Source organism: Nothobranchius furzeri, chromosome 11 (assembly GCF_043380555.1).
Source record: "Nothobranchius furzeri strain GRZ-AD chromosome 11, NfurGRZ-RIMD1, whole genome shotgun sequence".
NCBI lineage: Eukaryota > Metazoa > Chordata > Actinopteri > Cyprinodontiformes > Nothobranchiidae > Nothobranchius > Nothobranchius furzeri.
Window position 1 is genome coordinate 3,925,588 of NC_091751.1, and position 22,399 is coordinate 3,947,986.

Here is a 22,399-nt window from a genome sequence, read left to right on the forward strand (position 1 = left end):
GCAGCTGCCAGGGGATGATGACCTCTGGAGTTTGATGGAGAATGGGAACGACAGCCCACTGGAGATGAAGAGGTAGCGCTGCCGGGACCAAATGAAGGTGGAGGGGTTCGTACGGCTGGGGGTTATGGGTAGAAACCAAAAGTCTCCAGAAGGTCCCCAGCAAAGGTCCGAAAAGAAACCTCCTCTATGGGATTACGGTCGAGGTAGAGGGCAGCCCACCGCACGGCTGTACCTCCCAAATAAAGCACCATGAATGATACCTTGTTGAACTCTGAGGATGCCGGGTCTAAGCAGCGGGCACAGTCCTGAATGAACTTCCAGCAGGTGTCCGGGCCGCCATCGTACCTGTACATCTGCTGTGTCGGGGTACCTGGAGAGTCTGCTGGGTCCTGGGTTGGTCGGTCCATTCTGTCACGGTATGAGTAGGAGGAGGTTAGGACCCAAGATGCAGAACACCAGACGACTCAAGACAGACACACACACACACACACACTATGCGCATGCGTCAAAGCTGAGTGGAGTGGAGTGAGATGCCAATTTTCGGATGAATGGATTATACCGAAGAAATGGTTGTAAAACAATTCTCTCTCTGTAAGGAGAAGTGAAGAAAGCTTTTGAGAGTTGATGGTCTGGAAGCGTATGATATGTCGAAAAGGAAGACGAGGATGCAAATGAAGCAGAGCGGACTAGGGCTTGATGAACAGGTGTCGGAGATTACCACCATGACGGATAAGATGATGAACGTAGGGGAGCTATCGAAGTTGATTACATCAATCATAAAGGAAGAAATTAATGTGGTCATCGGAAAACTTCAGCCTCAACTTAATGAGATTAAAAGGGATGTGACTGAATGGACCAGAAGAGTTGATATGATGGAGGAGTCATTAAACAGCACAGTCACCAGAGTTACACAGCTGGAGGAGAGGAACGAAAGTCTGAGTAAAGAGAATTCTGACCTTAAGGAGAAGGTTGATCGTTTGGTGAACGACTGGAGGAAATATAATATACGGATGTTGGGGGTTAATCGAGATGCTGAGAATGGGAATCCAACACCTTACATGTCTGCGCTGCTACAGGAATTGTTTGGAGGAAAACTGGAATGTGTTCCGGAAGTGGAATTTGCGCATCGTGTAGGGCCTGTGGATAAATCTGGCCAGAGAGCAATGTTTGTAAGGCTTAGACGTTTGATGACTAGAGAAGAGATCTTGAGAATGGCTAGAGCGGAACATGTTTTTGTGATTAACGGAATGAAGATAAGAACATTTCCAGACTTTTCGACGGAGACTGCAAAAGCCAGGATGAGTTTTCGGGATGTGAGGAACCAACTGAGGAGTGCTGGTGTTAAGCATGGGATTATTCATCCAGCATCTTTGATCCTGACGTTTAAAGGACAGTCGAGGAGATTTAATGATCTTCGTAAGGCAGAAGAATACTTTAAGACTGTGATTGAACCGGAGGTCAGAAAGTAGGATGGAAAATGACTGATGGAGAGGTTTGGACTTCTTGCTGATTGAGGGGAGTAGTGTGAATAACTACTCTAGCAGTGCTCCTCTTAATATATGAGTACTGTAACTATTGATCACTTGAGATAGTAAAAGCTTATTATTATATAGATGATAACCATAAAGTAGGTTGAAGAATTTTTGTTTAGGTGGCGTGAATTGAGGGTGAGATGCAAACAAAGAATGACGGAAAGGGTGTGGGAATTTATTTATATATATATATATATATATATATATATATATATATATATATATATATATATATATATATATATATATATGTATGTTTGAGTTGGTTTTATGTGTATTTGTTTTGTTTGTGTTTTTTTTTCTTTAAACAGACAAGGGCATATTATATGTTTGACTGTGATGTGATTAATGGGGAAGAACAAAACATATTCAGATTAAGGATTAAATATAGGTCACTTGAACATTTGTAGTCTGAGAAATAAGATCCAAGAGGTTAAAATAATTATTGAGAGTTATAATTTTCACATTCTGGCTTTGAGACGCATTTGGATGCAAGTATTAATAACTCTTTATTGTGTATAAGTGGACATGTACTATACAGAAAGGATAGAAATATATATGGGGGAGGGGTGGCATTTTATGTTAAAGTTCAAATACCTGTTAGAACGTTGGTTATGTTGAGGGAATGCCCTCGTGAGAAATTGCTGCAGTAATTTTCTCCAAAAGACTGTGCTAAATTGCTCTGAAAAGGCAAATAATCACATCAGCGCCAAGAAACTTCATTTCCCATGATGCTTTGCACACGGAAGCATTGTGATGACGTCACCGCCAAGGCGGAGCACGAACAACACAACAACCCAACTACCCCTGACTGCATCCCGGAGATCGGGGCGGGGCTAAATGTGGGCGGGGTCAAACGTTTAGAGGTGGGCGGGGACAACTATTTGACTCCTGCGTCCTGCCCCTCTCTCAATGGAACCAGGAAACCGCTATGCTATGTGTGTGTGCAATGCTGTAGCTGGGACAGAGGGAAGTAGTGCCAAAATGGAGGTAAGCTAGGATTTTTCTTTCTCTGTTTTAACAATATCGAGGACCAATGTTGGGCGAACGTTTTATAAACTTGGAAATTAAAGGTTTTTTCCCCATTATGAGTTTTAGATGATACATATAGCCTATTTTACACATGCGAGGCGACTTACTTTTGAGGAGAAATGTTTACAGGGTTCCCGCGGAGTCTTAAAAGCATTGAATTTATGAATTTGAAAGTAATACCTTTAAAAGACTGGAGAAACCCTTCAATTTTGGCATCTGGGTCTTAAAATTTGTGTTGGATGTAAGTTTTCTGTACTGCATTTTTCTTCTGAAGTTCAACAAAATATTCCAAACAAGTGATGACATGAAGAGAAGCACTAGTATTAATAAAGGCTATTTTTAGACATTTTTTTCAATTTTGTGTCTTTACTGTTTGCACTGTTGCTTTTATACAATAGAAATACTGCAAGAAATTAGGGTAATAAAATTAACAATAATTAAAAAAAACATCTTAAAATTAAACTAAAATATAGGCAAAAAAAATTATTGTTAAGGTTCTAATGTCAAACCAGAGATCCGGTTATATTTTTAACCATTTGTTTAAAAATATAACCGATCTTCTACCAAGTGCCCACCCAGTGTTTTGTCAAAATATATTGGTAAAGTTGTATAGATAAATAAATGAAAACTAGTTCAATAATTTTATTTTATTTATTTACTTTTTTGCTGATAGTGCTGTGAAATAGGTATTAATTTTTTATATGGCTTTAGAAAGATCTTAAACAGACTTAATTTTAAGTTGAAGAAACCTGTAGGAACACTTTTATAGCTTTGGGGAGATATGTTGTGTGGTCATGATTACTTTTTGGTGGAAAATATATTTTACAGGGGGAAATATGTTAGTTTTTTAAGCTTTTTATGTTCGTATCTGAGTTCTACACCTGATGGGCTTTATTATTATGGTTAGAGTGCTAATCTGATATGTGTAATTATATAAACGTTTTGCTCAGTCAAGTGTCAACAGAATAACATGAATGTTTTCATAGTGAATGAATGTTGTCATTGTATCACCAAGGTCTGAGGAAGACAGAGTGCAGGCATGAAAAAGATGGAGAGAGGAAAGAGTAAAACAGGTGAGAGACAATTTGATTAATTCTTGTAGTTTAACTGTTGCTTGCAGACTAAAACATAATTCCTTCACTTATTTCAGGGCCTGGAAGTGGTCCCTCCTAAGAAGTCCTGCCATACTGAATTAGTCTGTGCAGCATCAGGTATTGTTCAAACAAGTATTATTTTACACAACCCCCTAGGTTGTCGAAATGGGATGTGGGAAGATTCAACCTTTTGTCATATGTACAGCTAGAAAAACACGCTTTCTGCACAATGAAATTCTTACTTTGCCAAGATTAGAAAATTAAGACCGTTCCAGACAGAGCACTTTTTTTTTTCAAAGCAAGTTTTTCAGTCATTTCTCTATTTTCATTAAACCAGAATACTAAGCAACTGATCTTTTTTACAACTTGCACTGTTAATATGATTTTTATGAACCACAATCTTTTTCCTTTCTAGCAGAGGCTGAGAACTTGCTGGAACTGGACACAGGGAACAGAGTATGTTTTATATTGTCGGCTTTTCTTGTGTCATTGTTTCTTCTCCAACCTTTATTTTAATTAGAGGTGTCAAATAATTCCATTACTTGCAATAAATTTTTTACAGCCATGATTACGTGTTATATATTTTAATGATGTTAATCATTTTTAATCTACTGCTTCTTTATGGGACTTTTAAATAAACCAATTTCTTTTCTTTTACGCTTCTTGCTGGTGTTCTTGAAGGGTTGATGTAAACTCATAAGTTGAAGGGTTGACGTTACAGTGACAAGACCGGTGAGAGATTAGCTGCAGCAGTGTTTATTTCAGCGACCTTGTTATCTTTACTCTGTTTTTTCACCCTTCTTGCAACTTTTTCCAAAGTTATTGTTACCATTTGGATGTAATGGGTGTGTCACTGAGCATCAAGGCTGCTGACAGCTTCTCTCCTGTATCAGACGGACATCCGTGCTGCAGTTTGGAAAGACCACAGCATCAGCTGTTTGGTTAGCTGTTAGCATTGAAAATAAGGCTTATGTACAGTTATTAGATTAAATTAAAAGATTAGATTACTTTCAGATCATACATAATTAATGTAAAATATGTTTTTAATCTCTTGACAGCAGTAATTTTAATATTGTCTTTATTTTTTATTAGGAGAATTCTCTGCTTGAGGACACCTTTGAGGCAGCAAGTTGGTGTACCACAAGGTCCTTCAAAAGAAGCCTTTCCCTTCCCCAGGTCATCACCATGGACAGGGAAGCTTGCCGGAGGGCAGTGGAGAGGTTATGCTTCTGTGATGGCCTGGATGAAGAGATGAACGATTGCAGGGAACCGTTCCTGTTCATGTTTAGTTTTCAGTCAGACTATGAGGAGTTCTGCAGAGAAATTGAGGAAAAAAGGAAGATGAAGGTGTTTTCTGGTTTTGAAATGCCATAGTACAGCGGTGTCACAGTTTTTGCATTCTTTTTCCTCCTCACATTGTTTTTTTGGAGGTTCTCTTGTTTTTTGTGTGCTTTTTGGTTCATTTGTTTGTACTTTTTTTTTTATTCCTGTGTTGGCTGTTTGCTCTATTAAATTTACCTTTTTTGAAAAATTTAGTCTGCATTCTTGTGTGTCTCACACAATGTCTCACCACCCCGCCTCAAACCCTGGCATGTTTTAAGAAGTATCAGCACAATTTAAGTCTCTGGTCCTCTTAAAGGAGACATAACATGAAAAACCCACTTTTTTATCCATTAACACGGTGTGTTTCACATTTTAAGTGTCTAAGTGAGCAAAAAGGCTTATATTATTCACTGGAGTTGCTATTTAAATATTTAATAATTAAGTTTTGGGCACATTTGTCCACCCGTTCAGTTTTTCAAATTATCTATTACATCAGTAATTTATTTCGTCAGGATAACTACCAAATATGGTAATGGCCCTCGGCTAAACACAGAGCCAATCCGCCATTTTTTCTTCTCGCTAAGATTTTTTGTAGTCCTATTGGAAAAATGCAGAATGTCTGGTTATTTTAGCCACACACAGCTCAAAACTGTTCCTCGTTTTAAGGAAGGGTGGTGTGGCAGTATTTAAACCCAGGAGCTGATGACACTACTGCTAAAAAAACACAGAAGAAAAAGTAGTGTGTGTGTGCGCGCGCGCGCGTGGTTCGTTCGTTCGTTCGTTCGTTCGTTCGTTCGTGTCTCCAGGCTAGTAAGTACTGAGGGCTTCATCTATCTAAAAGGAGTCATTTCCATCTGAATATGGCAGCGACGGGACACAGCAGCAGAGCGGTAAGCTTCATATAACTCTAAAATGTCGACAAACTTTACTTAAGATTTACGGGCATTAGCAGCACTAAAGCGTTAGCATCCGGCTTGCTATCGCTAGCACAGTATGCTAGTAAAGTTAGCCCCAGATTAATGTGGATTTGGCTGATTTTCGTGGAATAAAACGTGATTTCTGATCAACGCCTTCTTTTACACCAGATGATAACCTCCCACTGATTGTAGCAGCAGAGAGCCTGTGTGTTATTCTATGTGAGTGTGATGTAATTTTAGCATCCAGTAAGTAAAGTCCCATATCAGCTAAAATGCAGCATGACAGTCATTAAAGTGCGTCAACACAGTGGATTTAATAGAGTTTTAAAGAACGATCTCTGAGTGAAGTGAGGTTAGTTTTTTGTCTCACTGCAGATATAAAAACTAACTGCATCAGTCAGACGCAGCAAAGCTCACCGTCTGTATGAGCGTGAGCGTCGGAAAGCTGATAAAATCGGCTGTAAAATAATTAAAACAGAAGTAAAAAAGCTCCTTTGCTTTTTAGAGTCAACATCCAGAAGACTGGAGCCGTGTTTCACTGACAGGCTGTCAGACTAACGCCCTGATGAGCTCAGCTGGGACAAACTGGTCTGATGTTTAGGTAAGTGAAGATCTGCTTCTCCAAGTCCTTGAGATGCTAGTAAAAAATAATTTAGCCAGCTTGCTAATGTTACTTTTCTTCTCCTCTAAGGAACACAGAACGTTCAGATGTTCGACCTTCACGTCACCTACTGAGGAAGGAGACCCACCAGTAAAGAGATGGTAGCTGGACCAGACCAAAGTGAGTGATGACACACCTCAGCCGCCCTCATCATTAAGAACACCTCACCCCCTGAATCACTCCGTCTGATGACAGCAGAGTGATTTATTTGATGTTTTACTTGTTTAGTCTGTTTAGAAATTATTGAATTACATTATTTTCTGTAATCGACCATCTGATCTGGACGTGTGCAGAATAACTTTCCCCAAATTCAGCAGCAGCTGGCCTACAACAGCTGCAGCATGTAGTAAGTCTGTCTGCACTGCTCTCTAATGAGCTTCCTTTCATAAGGAATCATTTGTATAATTTTAGTGTCACTATTTTATTACATTTGTAAGAATATGAAGTCACTGCAGCAAAGTGAACTTGTGAACAAACACAAACGTGACTATAAACATGAAAGCTAAAGAAACAACTTTCCTAAAGCTGCTTGTAAACAAAATATGTCACTAAAGTTATTGTCTATCATTGCAGAATATGGCGATGACATCATGGAACTGGTCTTTGGAAAAGTTTTCCCTGAACCAACTCCGTTTCTAGATGAGGTAGAGAAGATCTGCATCTCACCAACCCTCTGGTCTCAGAGACAACGGAGGTCTCCCACTGTTATCCAGGACCAGTTTGAAGCCCACATACTGCCCCTCCCTCATCGTCAGGAAACATCAGTTCCTATCCTGAGGACAACAGAAGACGGCAGGAGGACAGGAACTCTGAGACCTAGATACCACCAGCACCGAGACACAAAGCACCTGTGTGCACAACGCCTGTTAACTACCAAAACCTGATTATTATATTGTTCTACTTATTTGCTGTGAGGTTAATACTTAGAAAATTTGTATATTAATGTAAACAATTTAAAAAATCACTGATTGTATGTTTTCTTTTAGATGTAATGGTCCAAACTCTGCCTTGTAGACATTTATTGCATCCTGTAGGTAAATACACAGAACAGGCTCAGATCCAGGATGACCCAGCATGCTCTTCTTCCATTCTGGCTGTTAGGGATTGTATCAATAACTCAATGCCTACTGATATTTTCACCTAACGGTATTTATTTAGAATACAGGTCAGATTTAACTATATTTGTTAGCAAAGCAGACTGATCTTGGGAATTTCACTGCAGCACTGATGTCCACCTCTCTGTACACATTAGAGAGAATTACCACTTTACAGCTAAACACATATTTAATAAAGATATAGGCTACGCATTGCAGACAATAAAAACAAAGTTCTAAGCATTAGAATTATAATGATCACATTAAAGAACATTTGGAGGAATGTTATTTATTTTTGACTAGAATCTCAAATCTTTAAATTAAAGTGTAACTGCTTTTGATCCATTTTCAACCATTAAGACACCCAATATAAAATAAGACTACTTATAAAATTATTTATAATTATATGTATGTATATATATAGATAGAGATTTTAATAAAATATATTCTTTTAATGGTGTTTTAATGAGCTGTATCATTTAAATTTTTTTTTATAGAAATAAATAAGCAAGCAGCATTCCTTGTGTGTGTGTATGTACAGTCTATGGCCGTGACGGATGTGTGTGTGTGTGTGTGTGTGCGCACGTGCCTGCTCGCTTGTCCCTCTGTCGGCCGTGACGGGTGTGTGTGAGTGACTACAGACAAATGCATGAGAGAGTTAGCAGCCTTGAAACAGATTGATGAACTACTCTCCCCACATGTTTTAAAAATGCTAATATGCTATGCTAAATCTGCTATGCTAAATAATGATTTCTCTATAGAACTACAAAGTCCGACTGGGGGAGGAGAGTACAGGTCTGCACTATGGAGGGGGGTGGAGTTTACAGCTCCTCCTCCAGTTTAAAGAGACAGTACCCAAAAACGGCTCGTTCTCAAGACTCTCCTCAGAACAGGGGTAGATGAGGGTCTGTAGAGCAACAATAATGAGGAAATCAGACCAAAGAACTGCAGTTCCACTGTATTTAGACCCCAACTGAAGGATTTAGATGTAAAAAGGAATAACTTAAAAGCATGTTATGTCTCCTTTAATGTAGCTGATATAACTGAGTGTACAACAAATTTACCCGTGTCTGTCTGTACTGTTTTCCACTCACTCGGGAAATGACTATTAAAATAAAGGCGGCATTGATAAAATCAACTATTAAAATGGTTTTGACAGGTTTAAAGAATAGTCTATCAAATGCCTGAACCTTTTATATAGGTACCAAAAGTATAGCTAAAAGACACAAATACCTATGTGCTATAAATACACATACCATACAAAAGTAGAAAAAATAATAAAAATATCAGAACAGATTGGATCAAAAATGGTGCCTGTAATTATCTGCTCTTTGAAATTATCATGACATCCAGCAAATAAGTCATTTGATTACCAATTTTATGCTTTACATGGGTTTTGTGGGTTTTTAGGGCTTTCTAATCCTTAGAAAGGGGCTACTCGCGGTTTCCTGGTTCCATTGAGAGAGGGGCAGGAGTCAAATAGTTGTCTCCACCCACCTCTAAACGTTTAACCCCGCCCACATTTAGCCCCGCCCCGATCTCCGGGATGCAGCCAGGGGCTACTCCAACAACCAGCTCAAAACTATAAGTTTTGGCGAAAAACAAAACTTAACTGTTCTTATGCCCAGTTCACTGGCTGTAAAGGACGCTCATTGCTGCTGCTCTGATCAACGTGAGCCAGCGGGAGGCTGGCTGCTGGAGCAGATCAAACACAGAACCTGGCTGTCGGAGGGGCGACGCTGAGCTGCCGATTAAAGCAACGGAGGACTGTCAGATTAAACAGGGGGGGACGCCTCGCTGTTCTGGTGATAACCAACTCCTCTCCTTTTCTCTCTTTTTATCTTTCTCGTCTCTTATAGTTAACAATAAGCAGTCAACCGCGTGACATTGCTTCAAATTATCAGACGGTTTTTCTCTATCTTCCGTATCAAACATGTTACATGTCTACCGTGAAGTAAGATCTTTTGTTTATTGTTTATTTAATCTGGTATTGTCGGTAAGCTGTAGCCAGGCTGCCGACTCTGTTTAGATTAAATAATTTACGAGTGATCTGAGTTGTTTGTTAACTTTTGAAGTGTTTAAGTTTAAGTTTTACTGTGATTTTAAGCCACTAAGTGTTCGGAAAGTTGAGAACTGGACACAATCAGTTCTCCTACCGCTCATTCCTCCAGCCTTATCAGACACACACTCCCCCGCGCACCTGGGAAAACAAAGCATCCATTTCACACACACACACACACACACACACCCCTTCAATTATATCAAATTGTTTTGCATTATTAACCTCCTTGTTTTAAATGTTATGAAATTCAGATTTTGCCTCAAGAGACTTTGTTTGTGTTGGTTGAAATTTCTGCTCCTAGGATTCACATCTTTAAGATAGACTGATAAGAGTTTTGGATTCAATTTTTCCCCGGTTAAAGGGGATGGTGCCCCGTAGATTCCTAAAGAGTATCTTAATTAATTAATACATCGGTAAATATTCCCATATTTACAGAATTTATTGAAGAATCCAAAAGTAAGTAAAACTTACTAATTATTCGCTTCCTAATTACCCCAACAGTTACGTATTGTAACCCCAGATTCTATGAGTCTAGTCGCAGCCCTTAAGCTAGCTGCTACTGGAAGGATGATCTCAGCATCAGCCAATCATGAAGAGCTTAAATGTACGCCCACCAATGGTGGGCACCCCTGTGGGTATATAAGTGAAGCGACTCCACTGTTCGCCTCCGATGGCTCTTAGTCCTAACAGAACCAGTGGGGCCATTGGCTAAAGGGCTGAGACTAGACTCATAGAATCTGGGGTTACAATACGTAACCAACATTCTATTTTGTCTAGTCTTATCCCTTAAGCTAGCTGCTATTGGAATAATGCGCAGCTGGATGGGTTTACGCCACACTGGTTAGCTCAACCAATGGACACACCCAACACATCTCCTTTTAGCGATGGTCGCTCAGCCTTAACCCAGGGCTTAAAAGGCTGAAGCAACCAGAGAGAAGAGTGGGGTTCCCACTAAAAATATCATCCACAAGAGGATGAAATTCATTCAGGTAGGGCTGATGTGGTGCCATAATGCTTTCACTCAGCCTGCTGAGGTCCAAGCACTGAATGAGTGATGGATCCTGAAGACACATCTCGTAAATAATAACGAGTAAAGGAACACGGTGAAGCCCCTTGAAGCAGCCTGACAAATGTCTTCCAACGACACACCACTGTGGAGCGCCATAGAAGAGGAAATCCCTCTGGCTGAGTTAGCCCTGAGTGTCTCAGGATGATCCCTCCCTGATGATGTGTAAGCGAGTGAAATGGCGTCACATAGCCAGTGTGAAAGACGCTGTGTCAACAGCCCTTGCCCAAGGGAAGAGTCTCTGTAGTGCACAAACAGGCTTTGTGAGCGGCGAATCCCTGAAGTGCGTGACACATATCGTGCGAGCGCGCACACCGGGCAGAGAAGGTGGGAAGCCGCCTCCTCATCAGAATTATGGGGAGGAGGGAAAAGTCCAGCCAATGAAATTGACCTGGATTTGTAGGAAGCATTAATGTTTTTGGGCACAAAGGCTGGGTTGGGGCATAAAACAGCAGACCTGCCATCTTCCCAGATCCTGAGGCATGCGGGAGCCACTGAGAGGACGGTTAGGTCGCTCACCCTCTTGACCGATGCCAGCGCCAGCAGCAAGGCAGTTTTGAGTGACAGGAACTTGAGTGAGACCTGGTCCAAGGGTTTAAATGGGGCTTCAGATAAGCCGCACAGAACCACCGTTAGGTCCCACTGGGGAAATAGTGGGCGGGACACAGGTCTGTTCCTTCTGACACCTTTTAGAAAACGCTTTGTGAGGGGATGATTGAAAACAGATCTATCTCCAAAACCCTGGTGACAGGATGAGAAAGCTGCAGCATATGTTTTAATAGTGCTGAATGCGAGGCCCCTGTCCATCATTATCTGCAGAAACGATAGGACATCCGCCAGCTGGCAGGAGAGCACTTGAACATTCAGCTCTGTGCACCAGTTCTGGAAGGCTGCCCATTTAGCAGCATAAGATGCGACGGTAGAGGGTGCCCGCGCACTCTGAATCGTGGCGACCACATCATGCGGCAGCCCAGAAGCCTCTAAGCATGACCGCTCAGAGGCCAGACCCACAGCCGTTGGCCTATTTTGGGAGGATGTTTGATTATCCCATCCGCCTGGAGAAGGGCGTCCGCCCTCCAAGGGAGCCTCCACGGGGAGCCGGACACTAGCGCTTGCAGGTCTGGAAACCATGACGCGGACAAGCATCTGGGAGCCACCAGAATTACCGAGAGCTGCCGAACATCTCTGGAATTCAGTCAGGAGCAGGTTGAGCGGCTCGCTGCTGAGAACGCGTCTCTGCGGGAGTCCGTTTCTTCCCTGGAAGAGGGAATGACGCGGATCATCCAGGACAACAAAACTCTGAAGGAGACGGTTTTGGACCTTCAGGCCCGTAGCGTGAGGGATAATCTGGTGTTCGCAGGCCTGCTGGAGCAGGCGGAAGGGGTGGAGAACTGCGAGCAAACAATAAAGAACTTTCTCCAGACCCAAATGAAGATACACGAAGAAACAGTAAAAAACATCACCTTTCACCGGGTACATCGCCTTGGAGCTAAAAGAGGGGACAGCAGAAGACCTCGTCCCGTCGTGGCTAAATTTGAACATTTTAAGCAGAAGGATCTTGTTAAAAGTCACGGAAGAGAGCTCAAAGGGAAAGATGTCAGCGTTAATGATCAGTTCCCTAAGGAGATTCTGGATCGGCGCCGAGTCCTCTTTCCACTGCGCAAAAAGTATATCCAGGATGGGAAGAGAGCTGTCATCTCGGTGGATAAGCTTTATGTGGACAATAAGCTTTACAAGGAGCGAGGAGTGACTGACTGGCTGTATTAGCCCAACATCAGGTCAGACATTTATCATTCTTATCAGGATTCACTGGGTTTGATCACGTCAGGATTAAACAGCTGCTAAATCCGTTTTCTAGATGATAAGATCACCTGTTCTTCACCACCTCACACCCCATCACCTTTTCTTTTTAGTTCTTTCTTCTTTTTTAACCTGTATCTGTATTTTCCCTTCCTCTTTACCTGCTTCTGCACCTTTACACCTGTACGGTACAACCACACAATCAAATTAAAATCACTTTTATTGTCACGTCACATGTGCAGGTACACTGGTACAGTACATGCGAGTGAAATTCTTGTGTGCGAGCTTCACAGCAACAGCGTTGTAAAAATACAGTAATGTAAAAACATGTAAAATATAAAAATGGCTAATCTAAATATACAAATGAATAAAGTAAACAATAAGATAACAGATATAATATATACAGAGGCTGGTATGTGGCATTAATGTACAGTATGGAGCGTGTAATGTTGGAGTTTCAGTAGTGAGGGTGAGGTGTCTGCGATGTGTTCAGCAGTCTGATGGCCTGATGGAAAAAGCTGTCTCTCAGTCTGCTGGTTCTGGACCGGATGCTGCAGAACCTCCTTTCTGATGGAAGTAGTCTGAACAGTTTATGGCTGGGGTGACTTGAGTCCTTGATGATCCTCCCCGCTTTCCTCAGGCACCGCTTCTTATAGATGTCCTGGAGGGAGGGAAGCTCACCTCCAATAATCCTTTCTGCACACCGCACTACTCTCTGGAGAGCTTTGCGGTTGTAAGCGGTGCTGTTGCCATACCAGGCGGAGATGCATCCAGTGAGGATGCTCTCAATGGCACACCGATAGAAGGTCCTGAGGATGCGGTGGCTCATGCCAAATCTTTTCAGTCTCCTGAGAAAGAAGAGGCGCTGCTGTGCCTTCTTCACTGTATTTTCCGTGTGCTCTGACCACGTAAGATCCTCTGCCAGGTGAACTCCAAGGAAACGGAAGCTGCTCACCCTCTCCACAGCGTCGCCGTTGATGGTGATGGGGGGGTGTATTCCTCTGCACCTCCGGAAGTCCACTATCATCTCCTTTGTCTTTGTGATGTTGAGGGTGAGACTGTTGTCCTGACACCAGTGGGTCAGGGCGCTGATCTCCTCCCTGTAGGCCGTCTCATCGTTGTTGGTGATGAGACCTACCACTGTGGTGTCATCCGCATACTTCACAATGATGTTGGAGTTTCTCGTGGCCGTGCAGTCGTAGGTGTAGAGTGAGTACAGGAGAGGGCTCAGCACACACCCCTGCGGTGCACCAGTGTTCAGTGTTACGGGAGATGAGGTGGTGCCGCCCAGTCTGACCACCTGGCGTCTGTCAGACAGAAAGTTCAGGATCCAGCTGCAGAGGGAGCTGCTCAGTCCTAGATCCTGCAGTTTCCTGTCCAGCTTTGAGGGAACAATGGTGTTGAATGCTGAGCTGTAATCGACGAACAGCATTCTCACAGGGCAACATGGAGTGTCAGGGCTATGGCATCATCAGTGGACCTGTTGTGGCAGTATGCAAACTGTAGAGGGTCCAGTGAATCGGGCAGTGCAGAGCAGATGAAGTCCCTGACCAACTTCTCGAAGCATTTGCTCACGATGGGGGTCAGGGCTACAATCATTACAATACAGTCATTCAATGTGGAGATGGTGGATGATTTGGGTACAGGGACAATGGTGGCCATTTTGAAGCAGGCTGGGACTACAGACAGAGAGAGGGAAAGGTTGAAGATGTGTGTAAACACTCCAGCCAGCTGACCCGCGCATGACCTGAGGACGCGGCCGGGAATCCCGTCCGGACCAGTAGCTTTGCGTGCGTTCACCCTCCTGAAGCACCTCCGCACATCCTCTTTCAACTTTCCAACACTGCGTCAGACTCGACACACACACACGCGCGCACACACACACACACACACACACGCACACACACACACACACATAGATATATTAAATTCACAGCACAATATCATGATTTATGCATCAAATAATACAACCACAAACACTGTTGGATCTTTATTGTTATTATTATTATTATTATTTAATTTTCTGTTATTTATTAACATACTATTTTATTCATTTAGATACTTATTCCATCTTATTCACATGAAGGCGTCATATTTTAGCTACTCACACACACATATATGGGTGCACTAAGATTTGTCTCATGGAACGTACATGGAGCTGGCTCCATAGCGAAAAGATTTAAGAGTTTTGATCAGCTAAAGAGAGTGCAAGCAGATGTAATATTGTTACAAGAGACTCATAGATCTGCCACATCCGCAGATGAACTTAAAACACCTGAGTTTCCCAGCATGTTCTCTGCCTGCTATAACTCTAGGCAAAGAGGTGTAGCTATTTTAATACACAAAAACATCAATTTCATAGTATTGGACACAGTCTCTGATCCAGAGGGTAGATTTATAATGTTAAAAATATCTGTACAGAACCAAAGCTTATGTATTGCCAGCATATACTGTCCAAATATTGATGACCCTCCATTCTTTCATAATTTTTTCTCTGTACTATCCGAACACTTGGACTGTCCACACGTAGCCAGGGATCTGCCAAAATGTAGATATTTTTCTACGTTTTGGCCTGTCATCCACACGAAAACGGAGTTTTTTCACACGAAAATGGATCTTTGTAAAAACTCCGGCCAAATCTGAGTTTTCTCCGTTTTGGGTGTCTGCGTGTGGACGGACAAAACCGGAGTTTTAAGGTCCGCAACGTCACTTTCCGCAACAAAAAAATGCTGACATCACGTGTGCGACCTGTGTTTACACTAGCCGGCATCATGGAAGCCCTCAGAGCTGTGCTCGCTTTATCAATTGTCCAAGCGCTTTTTGCTTGTTTTTGCAAGCGGAATTACTGCTCCTTGCGGAAGACCACAGACGAAGGACGAGGTTAAGAACGGGGGAAGTACTGCCACCTACAGGTCTGGCATGTCCTTAACAATGTATTTATCCGGGTACGTGTGGACAGAGTGGTGGTGTGGATGCAAGTTTTTGGAGGGGCGGATATTCGTTTTTAAAAAACACCGGCTACGTGTGGACTAGGCCTTATACTTGGAGGTGATTTCAATTTTTGGATGAATTCCTTAACAGACAGGCTCAGTACAGCTTGGACTCAGTGCAAATGGAAATCCACTAATATAGTTAAACAGCACATGACTGATTATGGGCTTTGTGATGTATGGCGATCTCTTCATCCTAACCGTAGAGAGTATACTTTTTTCTCACACGTCCATCACTCTCATTCACGTTTGGATTATTTTCTAGTCAGCAGCTCATTGTTGGCTGACATTTCAGATACTGAGATACACCCCATAGTTGTCAGCGACCATGCTCCTGTCATGATCTCTAAGAGACTCTGGTGCGAACACACCCGGACACAGGAGAAGGTTTAACAGTTTATTTAAAAGTTCAGCAAGCTCTCGGTGTGGTTGAGGAACTCTGGAAGGGTTTGCAGAGGCGGCTCTGAAGGGGAAACAGAAGGTGAGTGGAGGAGCAAGGAGGTTGTGTTCTGATATTATAATGAAGAGGGAAAGCTTACTGGTTTGCGTGGCGAGGAGCGTTTGGAGGAGAGGTGAGGTCCAGTGTGAGAGTGTGGCAGGCTGTGGTTTAGGTCTCCTGGAGCGCTGGAGGCTCGAGGGTGGACAGGCAGGTGGAGAAGAGGAGGATCCAACAGGGCATAGATGACAGAGCTGGAGCACTGCAGCAGGGTGAAGCAGATACCGTGGTTCTGGGAAGACACTGGGAGATCCTTAGGTCTGGGAACTCAGAAGGTTGGGATGGCTGTGAGACAAAACATCACAGGTGAGAAGATCACTGGGAAACACAAGGAAGCGCAGAGCTGACCTGATTACCAAGCTGTGTGGCTTAATCATCTGGCATCTGCTTTCGTCCTCCGGCCTGATTTTAAGTGCTCCACCTTGATTGCCTCTGATCGATGGCACCTGGTGCAGCCTGCCTGTCACACCAGAGGTGAAGAGGTGAGGATCCACACACACACAGAACCTCACAGCTCCGGTTTCTTTAACTTTGGTAAATAAGAAGACAATCTCACCAAGCAAAAATGGGAGGTTTAATACATCACTGCTCAAAGACGAAGGTTTTATAGATTTTTTTTAAAAGTAGTGGGCTATATAATTAGAACATAATGACCTGCCTGGAACATCAGCATCTATTCTCTGGGAGGCAGGAAAGGCAGTGATGAGAGGTAAAATAATCTCTTTCTCATCACATAAGAAAAAAACAGAAAACAAACATATTCAGGAGTTAGAGGAAATCATTACGTCTTTAGAGGCATCCACAGAAGAAGAGTTACTGAGCAAATTACGTAAAGCTAAATTAGAACTTCATGGAATTATTGACAAAAACACACAATTTTTAGCACAAAGACTACGAATAGAAAACTTCGAACATAGTAATAAATCAGGTAAATTTTTGGCTAGCCAGTTAAAAAGTAGTAAAGAGAAACTACCATATCTGCTGTTAAAGACTCAACCGGGAATATAGTTAATGACCCTGAAAGAATAAACAACACCTTCAGAGACTTTTACCAAACTTTGTACTCACCACAGATAAACCCATCAGATAACGAGATCGATGAGTTCCTTGACAGGATAACACTTCCTAAATTATCAGACAGCCAAGTTACAGTCCTGGACTCGCCACTAACATCAGCGGAGCTCCAGGAAGCCCTTAAATCCATGACTAATAGGAAAGCTCCAGGTCCAGACGGGTTCCCAGTAGAATTCTACAAAGAATTCTGGATCATTCTGGCTCCAACATTTTTCAGAATGGTGAGGGAAATCGAAGAGAGCGGCAGATTACAGCCAAACATGAACTCAGCCAATATTAGTCTCTTGTTGAAACCAGGCAAAGACCCTGCATTTCCTACCAGCTATCGCCCAATTTCTCTTATTAATGTTGATCTCAAAATAATTTGCAAAGCCCTGGCAAAAAGATTAGAGAAGGTAACCCCCTTCATAATACACCCTGACCATTACCCTGTTATGACAGACCAATAACACGATAGCAGGCTGTACTTAAGTACGTGTTTAGGGATTTCTGTTGGCCCAATATAATTTTTACTAAGTTATTACTATATTATTACTGTGTTATAACAGACCAGTATCTCTATAGCCAGCTGGACCAAACTAATCAAATCAAACTAATCAAATCAAAGAACTCTATTTTTAATAAAGCTAATCAAAACAAGTGTTAGTCAATAATACAATGTTGACCAATCTGTGAAATAACAATGTTATGATTAATATGCTTTACTAAGTAAATGCCTTTAATCTAGTTCACTAGACACACTGATACACGTAATGTAAACGCAGGACACATTGCTGTTACTGATCCAATCAGAACCAGTGTTGGGAACGTTACTTTAAAAAAGTAATTAGTTATAGTTACTGATTACTTTGTCAAAAAAGTAACTCAGTTACTAACTGAGTTACAAGATCATAAAAGTAACTAATTACCAAGAAAAATAACTACTTAGTTACTTTTTTCATTAAAGCATGCAAGAATTACTACAATAGTGAAATATAAATGACTAATGACTGGAACATAATAAAATGTATGTCCAAATGTTTTATATAAACCTGAATAATTTAAATAAATAAGCACTTAACAGGAGGAACTACTAACAGGAACATTACACTTATCTAGACTATTAAAAGGTCACTGTGTGATATTTAACAAGACCCCAATCAGCTAACATTTAAAATTGCAAATAGAAACACCTGTAAAGGTTCCCGAGCCTTTAAATGGTCTCTCGGTCTAGTTAAATTACAGAAATAAATGTAATTTTGCACAGTATTTTAATTTTTCCAGCTTCACATAATTGTGTGTTTTTAGCAGCATTTCTGTTGCTGGTAATCTAGTAATGGTTAAATAAATAAATACAATCCTTTAAAATGACACTAGAAGAGGCACAAGCCTGATGGAGGACTAGTCACATGATGGAATTTGCTGGGTTCCTTATATAGGAAACATTATTTCTGATTGGCTTAATGAACTGACCTGAATTGGAATGCTTATTATGTAAAGTGCCTTGAGACGACTCTTGTCGTGATTTGGCTCTGTATAAATAAACTTGAATTGAATTGAAAAATGTACTAACTTGGGTCAGACCCAACCACAGAAGAGCTGAAGCTGGGTGGTAAACACACACAGGTAGTTCTAATAACACCTGAGCTCCATGATGTCTGAGACTGATGCATCAGTGTTACAGCGGGACTAAAGACATGATCAGAAACAGGTTACAGCTGGATGATCTAGGAAGGTAGAAGATCAGCACGTCTGAGCGGTGAACAGGTGAGCGGACCTTTGGGACGTCCCGCTGTCACGCTAAGAGGGGCGTGACTGCAGATCCACACCTGCAGCCGTAGACTATTCATCACATCTTCCTCGTTCTTCACGGGCCGTGATGCGCTTGGATGAAAACATCTGCCTCTTTAGCTCCTGATCAGCTGATGACAGCTTAAACACACCTCGGTGCTTAACGCACGCTTTTCTTATCAGTAACAGAAACGACGTTTTGATAAAAGAAGACATAATTAGTTAGATTGCTCGTTACTGAAAGAAATTTTTTTTTTATTAACGTGGTTATTTTAATCTGCGTTATTCCCATCACTGCTCTGTTGGGTCTACAGCATGCAGCGACTGAGACGGTGAGGGTCTCCGCCCACCCGGCCAATCATCATCGTGTTTGTAAGTGCGTTACCGACACCTCTCTCTCCCTGGCTGCAGCTGAAGTGTGGCGGTCAGAAAGCGGTGGTGGGCTGGTAAAAACTCCGCTGGTGATCGATTCAGCCCCGGGGGTGCAAACCGCGGGAATTGCAGCAGGAGGGGGAGGAACCGCGGGAAAAAAATCACTGCTAGCGGGGGGTGGCCCAACACAGCCTCAGTGACAATAATAATGATGATGGCTGGGTTAGTTTGGGATAAGAGGAACAGTATTCCAAGTGGATCAGGCATTTTGATGAGCCAGCTGGATACTGTGAAGACAGGGATCTGTCAAATTCTGAACACATTGCTTTTCTGTCAGTTGTTTTGGATGAGGAATTCTGGACCCTCATCACAACTGAAACTAACCAATATGCTCACCAGTATTTAGAGAGGGAGGAACTGAAATCTAGCTCCAGATATGACTAGTACGATGTAACTGTCCCAGAAATGAAAGCGTTCATTGCCTCTCAGTTCTGCATGGGGCTTGTGGAAAAGCCTGAGATTGAGGATTATATATATATATATATATATATATATATATATATATATATATATATATATATATATATATATATATATATATATATATATAATAAACAAAATAAACCAAAGAATGGATGAGTGAAATGTGGTCATGACGCTGAAGCACCAAAAACAGTGTTCTTGATTGATACGCAGTAAACATAACAAAATACCAATAAAGTAATAAATATTATGTATATACATACATAGTTATATATGTCTACATAGGAATATGTATATGTGTATCATAAACAATAACAACACTAAGAAAATAAGACAAAAACATAAAAAACAATAAAAATCTGCAAATGTGATGCAATCCAATATGGCTGCCACCTGATGACGTCACAATACGCAAATTATGTGAGTGAATTTGTTCCTATCACAAAATTTGGCTCATACTGAAGATTTTTCTAATGTACAATATTCCTCTATCTCTAACCAGATTTAAGCTACAAGCTCTTTAAACAGTGATATAAAAATTTCATATTTTACTAACAAAACTATGGCGCCTAAAGGGTTAATATCTCGAAGAAAAGGGAAATGATAAATAAGAACTAATACAGTTATTCAAGAACCTAAAGACGGATTTCCAGTGGCCTGATGAAGACCAAGATGTGTCGAAACCATCGACATAAATATACTGGACATCTCCTTTCCATAGCCTCCATAGAACTAGCCGTCAGCCAGCACAGCACACAGAAGCCGCGATCAGACAGAGATGCGCCAAGCTGCTGGGAGGGGATAAGGGTGGAAAACATCGGTCTCCCGAGAGCTCCACAAGCTGATAGTCAGAACCCATCTCCACCAACATGTTATATTTCAACCCATTTTCTAAAGTGCAGCATTATGTCTTGAGGACATAAAAAATTGGATGACTCTAAACGTTTTGCTTTTAAATCAAGACAATACGGAAGTTCTCATCTTTGGACCAGAAATCCAGAAAAGGGAATTGCTTAGCCAATCACCTGACCTGAATGGCATTACATTAATCTCCATAGTAAGGAACCTTGGTGTTATCTTTGACCAGGACATGTCATTCAAATCCCAGGTTAAACAGGTTTATAGGATTTCCTTTTTCTACCTTCGGAATATTGCTAAGATTAGAAGCATCCTTTCAGGGAGTGATGCTGAAAAACTAGTTCATGCATTTATTACATCAAGACTGGATTACTGTAATTCATTACTCTCAGGAAGTCCACAGAATGTAGTTAAAAGTCTTCAGCTTGTCCAAAATGCTGCAGCTAGAGTTCTGATGAGAATTAAAAAGAGAGATCATATCTCTCCTGTATTAGCTTCCCTACATTGGCTACCTGTTAAATTCAGAATAGATTTTAAGATCCTCCTTCTCACATACAAAGCTCTTAATAATCAAGCTCCATCATACATGAGTGATCTGATTGTTCCATATGTTCCTAACCGAGCACTTCGCTCTCCGACTGCAGGTTTACTGGTGGTTCCCAGAATATCTAAAATTAGGATGGGAGGCAGATCTTTTAGTTATCAGGCTCCTCTCCTGTGGAACCAGCTCCCAGCCTTAGCCCGTGAGGCAGACACCTTGTCTACTTTTAAGACTAGGCTTAAAACATTTTTATTTGATAGGGCCTATGGTTAAAATCTGACGTTAGCCTAAATCTGGACAAGTGGGGGAGTAGAGGGAGGCGGAGTGTACAGTCGGTAAAGACGGCTCTCCCTTGCCCTGCCTCCAACATGCCTCCATCTAAATAGGATAGATTATCCAGAGTTATCTCTGTAGTTATGCTGCTATAGGCTTAGACTGCTGGAGGATACACTGACCACTTCTCACACTCTACTGCTTTCTTCTACAATCTGCTCTTTAACTGTATTATTTTCTGCAATTTCAGCTGTTAACTTTATTTTCTCTCTAAGTGTTTTTCTCCCCAGAAGAAGCTACAATGATGTTCTGCAGTGGTGGCCTCATGGAGGGGGCCATCGTCTAGCACACTGCTGCTAACCACTAAAACATTCTCCCTCTCCTGATAATAATTTTTACTCTCTTTGACGTTGGATGTGCCACTACTAGTTTATCCGTTTAATTATAGATTCACTAGGATAAAAACAATAAAGTTTATCTCTCACCAAATAGAATATTTACTAAGATATCACAATATAACTATAGACACATTACTTGTGTGTGTGTGTGTGTGTGTGTGTGTGTGTGTGTGTGTGTGTGTGTGTCTGCGTGTCTGCTCTGTCTTCTCCATCCCCAGTGAGTTGTGGCGGATGGCTGCTTATACTGAGCCAGGATCCTCTGGAGGTTTCTTCCTGTTAAAAGGGAGTTTTCCTCTCCACTGTCGCTTTATGCTTGCTTAGTATGAGGATTGCAGTAAAGTCACTGACACTAGTCAGTGACTTGATGCAATTTGCTGGGTTCCTTATATAGGAAACATTATTTCTGATTGGCTTAATGAACTGACCTGAATTGGAATGTTTATTATGTGAAGTGCCTTGAGACGACTCTTGTCGTGATTTGACGCTATATAAATAAACTTGAATTGAATTGAATTATTTTAAATGCACTGGGTTTTACCATATTACATTTAAATTTCATGGTT

The 22,399-nt window shown here is 41.6% G+C and overlaps 1 long non-coding RNA gene across 2 annotated transcripts; it reads left to right on the plus strand.

The window, feature by feature from the left end:
- The first annotated feature begins 3,298 nt into the window (after window positions 1-3,298).
- On the plus strand, window positions 3,299-4,810 carry LOC139073225 (uncharacterized). Of its 2 annotated transcripts, none has more exons than XR_011521935.1 (3): window positions 3,299-3,637; window positions 3,715-3,775; window positions 4,751-4,810. It is a non-coding gene; the product is annotated as an uncharacterized lncRNA (long non-coding RNA). The 2 variants fall into 2 exon arrangements; XR_011521936.1 differs by lacking the exon at window positions 4,751-4,810 and adding an exon at window positions 4,074-4,115.
- The last annotated feature ends 17,589 nt before the right edge of the window (window positions 4,811-22,399 follow it).